We start from the raw sequence: 8,612 nt of genomic DNA, 5'->3' as shown, positions 1-8,612 counted from the left end.
CATCCCTATCCCAGGACCTGCCCCTCGCCCAGCCCGCGAGCGCGTGGCAAGAAGGCGCGTCCGCATCCATGCCCCAGCCCGGGGAGCACAAGACGTTCGCAGACCCAGGCGTGTGACGAGAGGCTGAGCGCGTGGCACCCGCGTCGTGCCCCGCTGAGCCAGACGCGGGAGGAGAGGGGCGCGCTCCAGCTCTTCCAGCAGTGCGCTGGGCGGGGCGCGGCTGGGTGGGTTGGGGGGGGGGGGCGGCCACCCGCGGGGAGCAGCGGAGGAGCAGGCGCGCTGCGGCCCCGAGGGAGGGCACCGTTAAAGCTTTGCCATCAATTGTGAGCCCAGTGAGTCCGTCCTAAGCTAACACACTAACGCTACAGCCTCCCTCACGCCCCCAAACCACCGAAGGCGGCGACACCTGATCTAGCGCACAAACACGGGTCCCTTCTGTCCCCGGATACAATTACGCGGCAGACACACTCAAACTCACGCGCAGCAGCCAAGAGCCGAGGTAAGTAGAGTGAGCACGCCGTTCCAGCCGGCGGAAGGGGGGCGGGCTAGGAGGAGGAGATGGGCGTCGTTTGCTCCCAGAGGTGAGTGCTGAGCGAATGGCTACGATCCAGGGGAGGGGGGGAGGGGGGAGGGTAGGGATTGGAAAGTGCAGATGGGGTTGGGCTGCACAAGATAGGGAATGGGGGAGTGGGGTTGGGGGGTAGGGAGAAAGGTCAAGGTTGTGGGGCTGTGAAAGAGATTGTTCCCAGCTACCCTCGATCGCTCCCCTAGTCTTTTCCTCTCCCATATGGCACCGGTTTGAGGGTCTTTTCGAATTCGTGTGTGAACTCGGAGAGAGGAGGAAATAACTCGGCGCGGATCTGTTCGAGGACCTTGCACTTGACCCTGGAGGGATGGGCATCGGGGAGTCCCAAGGCCCGAGTCGCTGAGGGCAGCGATGGGGTCCAGGAGGTTTCGGACCTCTCCCAACAGTCTTCTACTTTGTCCTCTCCCTAAAGGGGAACTGGATGTGTTGGGGGTGGGGAGTGTCTCGGAGCTGCGCGCGCGCGCGGACACAAGCTCACACGCTCACTCACACTCTCTTTGGACCTTTGAGCTTCTGCGGGATCCCGCGCGACCCCCTAGGAAAGTACAGTGGTGGCAGGGTCGCGCGCGGTTTCCCGCGCAGTTGGGGAAACCGTGCGGCGTGCCCTCGCAGTAGAGAAGCCTGTGCTGGCTGCTAAGGTTAGAGAGGAGTTGAGAGGAGGACGCGCTGCAGGAAGTAGGGCGCCTTCCTCGGGCTGGAGGAGCGGTGAGGGGGCCTGGGATGCGTGATTTGGGTTTGTACGAGGCAAACCGCATCGGCAGGCGCAAATATGTGCAGTGCGACGAGGCAAAAGGACAGGCAGAGGTGGCGAAGGGCGTACCCAATCTGTATGTGTAAATTTACTGGTTTAATTTTAGGTGTATAAAGTTGTGTACGGTGAATGTACTACTCTGCAGCACTTCCTTGGGGAAAGAACCGCGTCTGTACATGTACCGCTGCTTCCCATCACCTTAAAGCATACCAGGGCACGGGGGAGGGAGATGGGGGAGAACTGGATGTCCCGAAGACTGACTCTTCCGAAGTCTAGGTCTTGTTAAGTAGCCTTTCTTAAGGAGAGAGAGACTCAGAAGAGGACGGTGGTGGGCGGCGTTCTCAGCCAGGAGTGACCCCGTGTCACCTCTGTACGAGTCAGTGTTAGTAATAGGGACAGCCTTTTATTTCAGGTGGGTTCCACCTAGAAAAGATCAAACAACAAACAAACAACAAACAACACTACACCAAAAAGCCTCAGCCCCCTCAGGCTGTCACCTTGTATGATGAATTTTTGCGTGAAGGTGTGGCTGTTTGGCTATATGCCAAACTTTACTTTTTCTGGTAACTTCATGTTCCAAAAAAGGTCTCCACTCAGAATTGCTGTGCTTTATATCTTTGGTGGAGGGGAGGGGGGGAAATGACTGCCGTTAGTAGGAAGGATAGAAAGTCCTGGTTTTCTAATTATATTAGGATTAATCACACTTTGTTCTCTGGAGATTTTTAAATTAATTGAAGAGTCATGCACCTCAATGTTATATGATAAAGGAATCCAGAACTTTGTTCACTGAGTAAAATCATAAGTCAGCATTTTTTTTTTTCCAGTCCCAAAGTGGATTTAGTTTTCTCCTATCTCCTGATGGATAGTTTAAGGTTTTGCTTTAGGAATGGAATTCTGTTCAGCAACTATTCTAGATAATTCCAGTGATAAATAAATACTCTAGTATTGTTTGATTTGCCTGCCACCCGCAAAATAAAATTGACATCTAGCGTTGTGTGATTTATTGCTATAGGATTGTTTAACAACTACAGTGAAGTGTATTGCCTTGACATTTGGTAAAAGCTTAATAGTGTATAAGTACCTGGGCATAACTTAGTAGAAACAATACTTCTGACTTGATCTGGCTAATACTACTGAAGACATTTAAACTCTTCTTAAATCTACACTTCCCAGAGCTTTATGCTTGTTATGTTAATACTTGGTGCATTTATTAGGATAAGTAAACCAGTGGAGTAAAGAAAGATATTTACAACAAAATTTATTTTTTGTGAAATCTATTGTTTGTGTAAAGAGTTTGACAGTTAACATTTAATTTGAATTACTTAAAACATTTCAAGGTACCTTATCAGCTTAATTACCACTTAAATATTGATAACAAAGGAAGAAAACAACCATATTCCCAATTCTCAAACTCCTTTTCAAAGTTATTTATTTATCAAATAATATTGATTTGATGTTGCTTAATTCACACTAGATTTTCAGAATATACCAGGAGAATAAGAACTTTTTATTGCTTTTGTAATATATAATAATACTTAATTTATTGATATTGTTACCATCTGGGATGTTGCTTATTTAGATAAGCGCATTTTCTCCGTAGCTGACCTCTCAAGTGATTAATTACTGAAACTTAAAAATTAAACTATTAAAACAAAAAAATAATTTCTAAATCTTACACTCTTAGTTGCTTCCTTGGATTTAAGTTAATTTTTCTGTTGGGTTGTCTTTATGAGCATGAATTCATAAAGAATTGAATAGTGCTATTCGTTGAGGTGTATAGAGCTGTTTTTGTTTATAGTAAATGGTCTTAGTCTGCCCAGTTGAAAAACTAGATTGAAGACAGAAGTACTATTCTTCCTTTTATGGTTTTTCTGGGTCCTCTTTCTGTTATCAGCTATCAACTTTCTACTGTCAGGCTGTGAGCAAGTCTTGCTGCTATATTATCTGTTGTCTCTTTTTCTGTGAAATGATGTGGGCTATTGCCTGAGTATAAAGCCTGTGGACTTTGTGACAGATACTTGCTGTTCGCATGCTTTATTTCTGGGCTCAATCACAAGCTATATGGTGCGGTTCCTAAAAGGATGACTTCTACATAAATGGTTTTAATGTTGTTTTATAGAATATTTTGTGTGTGAGATCTTAAGAAGAAGAGTGACTTAGTTTCAGACAGTTCAGTCTTGTGAAAAATCTTCGCTTTTCTGAGAAATTGAAGTAGCCCTTAAAAAAGTCGGTTGAATGTCTGACTCTTGGATTTGGCTCAGGTCATGATATCACGGTTTGTGGGATTGAGCCCCGCCTCAGGTTGTACACTGGCAATGCAGAGCCTACTTGGGATTCTCTCTCTCTGCCCTTCCCTCTTTCTCTGTCAAAATAAATAAATAAACTTTAAAAAAAAGTTTACTTTACACTAGGCCCAGAGTGTCTTTCTTTGAGAATATGAACACAGTGATATTTTCCATACCACTTCCTGCCACTGAAACCAGCTAGCCATATATAATATCGTGAATATTTTCCTATTCTGGAAGCCACGAGTAAGAAGTGTGGTTTGATAATCTTGTTAACCATACTGGAAGGTAGGTCAATCATTTCAATATTATTTTGCATACCTACCTATGGAGGAACTAATCAAATGAGTTTGAATAAATTAGTTTAATTTAGTCTTGAAAACAGTAGCAATCAATATCTTCCCAATATAAAGCATTTCACAAACATTCATTCTTCTGTTCAACAAATATTTGTTAAAACCACACTGTGCTCTTGTGCTCTGGGGATATACAAACACATAAGAGCCTGGAAGGGCTCTGGGTGTAAGAGGGTTAGTTAGATAGAAAACAAACTAGTTTCAGTATGTGCAAAATAGTGCCATAAGGTCTATGAGTGCTGTGATGAGGATATGCAGAGTGCCCTGAACAGGTATTGGAAGTGATCGGAAGACTAGAGAGGCTTCATAGAGAAGGTGACATAAAAGGCAAGGTCATGAGGGGCTGTTTGCCATCATAAGGAATATGGACCATTTTCTGTTCGAGTCTGTTTCAAACAAAGGAGTGATTTGATGAAAAGACGGCTCTCACAGCCATCTAGAAGGGTGGATCTGAGGAATATGAGATAAGAACAGCAGTTTAGAAGGTACTGGAGTGATCTTGTTGAGGACCTTATACCATAGTGGTAGCAGTGAGATGAAGAAAAGTGTTTGGTCACATAGATGTTAAGGTAGGAGAATCTAGGATTAGGTGAGCGATTAGGTGAGCAATTACATGATGGGTGACATAGGAGGATGGAATAGGGACTTTAAAAGGTTGGAGGGGCAAAGATGATAGAGTTCAGTTTTGGACATGAAGAATATGAACTACCTATAGAAAATCTAGTTCTGGGCAGAGAGGTCTTGGCTGGATAGATCAGGTAGATAAATGGATGGATGGAAGGATGGGTGGATAGGTAGGTAGATAAATGCACGGATAGATGGATGGATGAATGCACTGATTTAACAGTTTTCAGTATATGGGTGGTTGTACGAAAAAAAAAAAAAAAGGAGTCGATAGGTCTTCCAGGGCAGGTACAAAGACTAAGATGGAGATAGAGACCTAGGGAGATCTTAAAGTTTAACAGTTGGGTGAGAATCAGGGAGCCAGAAAAAATGAAAGGTACAGAGTGGAAGGCAGGAGGACAATTAGGAAAGAACAGCTTTTTAGGAGCTGAAGAAAGAAATAAGTTCAAGAAGTAAGATCAGGTACTTAAATGGGGGTATCAGACAGTCCTGGTTCTGCCCCTGACTAACTCTGTGACCTTAAACTTAGAATTTAGTTCTCACCTACAAAAAGAGAACCAAAGTGCCTACACCATATGGCTACTGTGAGGATCAAATGAGATGAAGTCTAGCAAGCTCCGTGCCTAGAAGCTTACTGGTTTGTGTTCAATAAATGGCTAGCTGTTTTTATGAAAAGCTGAACCTGGATTTGGTGATGGTTTGTAGGGACTATTGCTTTCAGCAGTACTTGCTCTCAGGGTTTCAGGAGGGTGATTGAAGGTATATTTCAGATGAAAACTTGATCAGATTTACAGCCTTTGGGGAGGAAGCCGGTAGAATAGGGGTAATTGGAAATTTTGAAGGGAGCAGAAAGAGCAGTTTGAAAGCATTGCCTAAGGAGAGGGTGGGAATTGCATCAAGAGCTCTGGGAAAGCCCCTGGGATCCTCTGGACAAGCCACGCTCTACCAGCCTGAGGGTCTTGTGCCACACAGGTTTTGTTGTTGTTGTTGTTGTTGTTGTTGTTGTTGTTTTAAGTTTATTTATTTTGAGAGACAGAGCAGAGGAGGGGCAGAGAAAGAGAGGGAGAGAGAGAATCCCAGGCAGGCTCCATGCTGTCAGAGCAGAGCCCGATGTGGGGCTTGAACTCACAAACTGTGAGATCATGACCTGAGCCGAAACCAAGAGTCAGACGCTTAACCATCTGAGCCACCCAGGCACCCCGCACACAGGTTGTTTTTTAAAAGCCTCTAGTAATCAAATCATAGACATTTTAAATGTTTTGTTAAACTATTTTTGGTACCATAAGTGAGTTCTAGTTTCTTAGATAATCTAATAAGGATATGGATTATACATTTTGAAAGAGTCTAAACAAAAACAACAAAAAAGACCAGTGATATTAAAATTCAACAAAATATTTAATATTTGATGATTCAGAAAGCACTTCTATATCTTATGGAGTCTGAAAAGTCAACACTATGGGAAGCAATTATTAAACTTGTATAATGGACTGATTCATTATTTTTTTAAAAAATTAGATCTACTGTAATCATATTTAAAAATACCTACTTTTTTTCTTTAGGATTTTCTCTATTTGGATGAAGTAATGCTTTGTATTAGTGATAAATATCTAAAATTAGATTTCTACTTTAATATGTGTGTACAATTTCTACCCTGTAATTAGTGGACATTTTGAGGAAATGTTTGCATGTATAAACTGGTTTGGGAACGAATCAACAATTGAACATAATGCATATTATTTACTAATTGGTTGTAAGGTATATTGGTAATAATTGGTTGTAAGTAATACTGATTTTTCTTTTTTAGTTCAAATTAGTATATATGTTTCAATACTTACTGTTTCTCATTTGTCATTTGTTTATATACCATTTAGAGTACACATAGTTTTCCAAATTTCTAATAAGTGTTTTTGAGTGAAATTAAATTAGATGATCAGCATGTTTTAATTTTTTATCCTTATCCTTATCCTTATCCTTATCCTTATCCTTATCCTTATCCTTATCCTTATCCTTATTCTTATTCTTATTCTTACTCTTATTCTTATTCTTATTTTTTTGAGAGGGGAAGAGGGCAGAGATAGAGAGAGAATCCTAAGCAGGCTCCACACGTGGAGCCCCATGCAGGATTCCATCTCATCACTGTGAGATCATGACCTGAGCCGAAATCAAAAGTCTGGCGCTCAATCCACTAAGCTCCCAAGGCACCCATAAAGTCAATATTTTTAAGGTGACTCATTATGTGTGTAGTTTTCATGTGTTTTATGTGTGCAGTTTTTAATCTCTGATGATGTTCTTTACTTGAAATTCTCTAGTCACACTTTTTTTTTTTTACCAGGATCTCTGTATTTTGGAGTTGAATTTTGGTGCTTTTTGTTCACTGCACTAACTTCCTCACAGTGTATGATCTCGTTCTCGCAAAGCATAGTAGTCTGTGTAGTCCCATGTTGTGTATTCACCAACTCAGTTTTAGACTATGTACTGCCCTGCTCAACACTGCCTTAAGATATGACAGATGCCAAGTTGAAATTGATTTGGACATGCGTGCCATGCTTAGGTCAGCATTTCCGAGTGCAGAGCCAGAGAAAAATGGAACCTTTGGATTTATGAATGGCGGGTATCTAGGACAGCATAGGTCAGTTCGTACTCTTTGGCTAGAAATTTGTACAAGTATTAAAACATTGGAAAGCATGTGTAATTAGGAACATTTCAGAGATACTGTGTGTTTTGCTCTTAGCCTTGTGCTATTTATTTGTATTGTTAATAATCAAAATAATCACTATATTTATTATATTTGCCTTGACTTGAGTTAGATAATAGAAATACATCTGTAGGTAATTCCAATTTACTGACAATTTTACATTATAACTGATTTGGTAAATATTTGCTTGATTTTGGAATATTATTCATACAAAATATGTGTAAAATTATTGTGCACTTTTCAGTCTGTTTTTAAAAGAATTAATACTTGAAATATTTTCAAGATGCTGAGTCATAATTTTTTAGCTATCTCATTGGCTATAACTAATTTTAATAAATAATAACTGTAATAACCGTAGGGCTGATTTTCCCCAAAGTGAGGTGTTTTAGTTTAATAATATGTCCTCATGAATTTTTAAAAACTTTTTTAATGTTTATTTATTTTTGAGAGAGAGGCAGCGTGCAAGTGGCGGAGGGGCAGAGTGAGAGAGGGAGACACAGAACCTGAAGGCTCCAGGCTCTGAGCTGTCAGCACAGAGCCCTATGAGGGGCTCAATCTCATGAGCTGTGAGATCGTGACCTGAGCTGAAGTGGGACGCTTAACCGATTGAGCCACCCAGGTGCCCCCTCATGAATTTTTTTTAATGTTTTCCTGTTTGTTTGTTTGTTTGTTTGTTTGTTTGTTTTTCTTAAGTTTATTTATTTTGAGAGAGACAGAGAGCGAGTGTGAGCGGGGACAGAGAGAGAAGGTAGAGAATCCCAGGCAGGCTCTGGGCTGTCAGCAATGTGGGGGCTCAGTCCCATGAACCATGAGATCATGATCTGAGCCAAAACCAACAGTCGGCACTCGACTGATTAAGTCACCCAGGTACCCCTGTCCTTGTGTATTTTTAAATTATTTTTTAAAAATGAAGTAGAATCCAGTGTATTTTTTGTATGTTCCTGAAAAGTTGTGTAAAAATCCAATTTTTATAAACTGACTCATATTTATAGAATTTAAAATAAAGGTGATGGGTATACAGATGTTTGTTAGTCTTTATACTTTTCTGTATGTTTGAAATATTTTACAGTAAAAAATGTGGACAAACGTGGACACTAAGCACATCAGTGTACCCAGAGACTTTGTTATTTAAAGCAAAATTTTATTTTCCATAAAAAGAATCCTATTTTGATTAATCTGTTTTGCAAATTCAAATTCTCCTAATCTACTTAAGGAAACACACACCACCACCACTCTGCCACTAACGTAGGCATTCTTCTGTACCACATTTTTGAATGTAGTCATAGCCACCAGAATTTCTTAAATTTCTAAATTA

The 8,612-nt window shown here is 41.2% G+C and overlaps 1 protein-coding gene across 2 annotated transcripts in view; it reads left to right on the top strand.

Moving 5' to 3' along the window:
• The first annotated feature begins 232 nt into the window (after window positions 1–232).
• UGT8 (UDP glycosyltransferase 8) overlaps window positions 233–8,612 on the top strand; it is an 86,518-nt gene continuing 78,138 nt past the window's right edge. The window contains exon 1 of one of the 2 annotated variants that reach the window (XM_043569696.1): window positions 233–499. The gene's annotated coding sequence lies outside the window, so the exon portion shown is untranslated. The other variant, XM_043569705.1, reaches the window with a different exon arrangement.

This window comes from Prionailurus bengalensis, chromosome B1 (assembly GCF_016509475.1).
Source record: "Prionailurus bengalensis isolate Pbe53 chromosome B1, Fcat_Pben_1.1_paternal_pri, whole genome shotgun sequence".
NCBI classification, from domain to species: Eukaryota; Metazoa; Chordata; class Mammalia; order Carnivora; family Felidae; genus Prionailurus; species Prionailurus bengalensis.
This window is presented reverse-complemented; position numbering and strand designations above follow the sequence as displayed.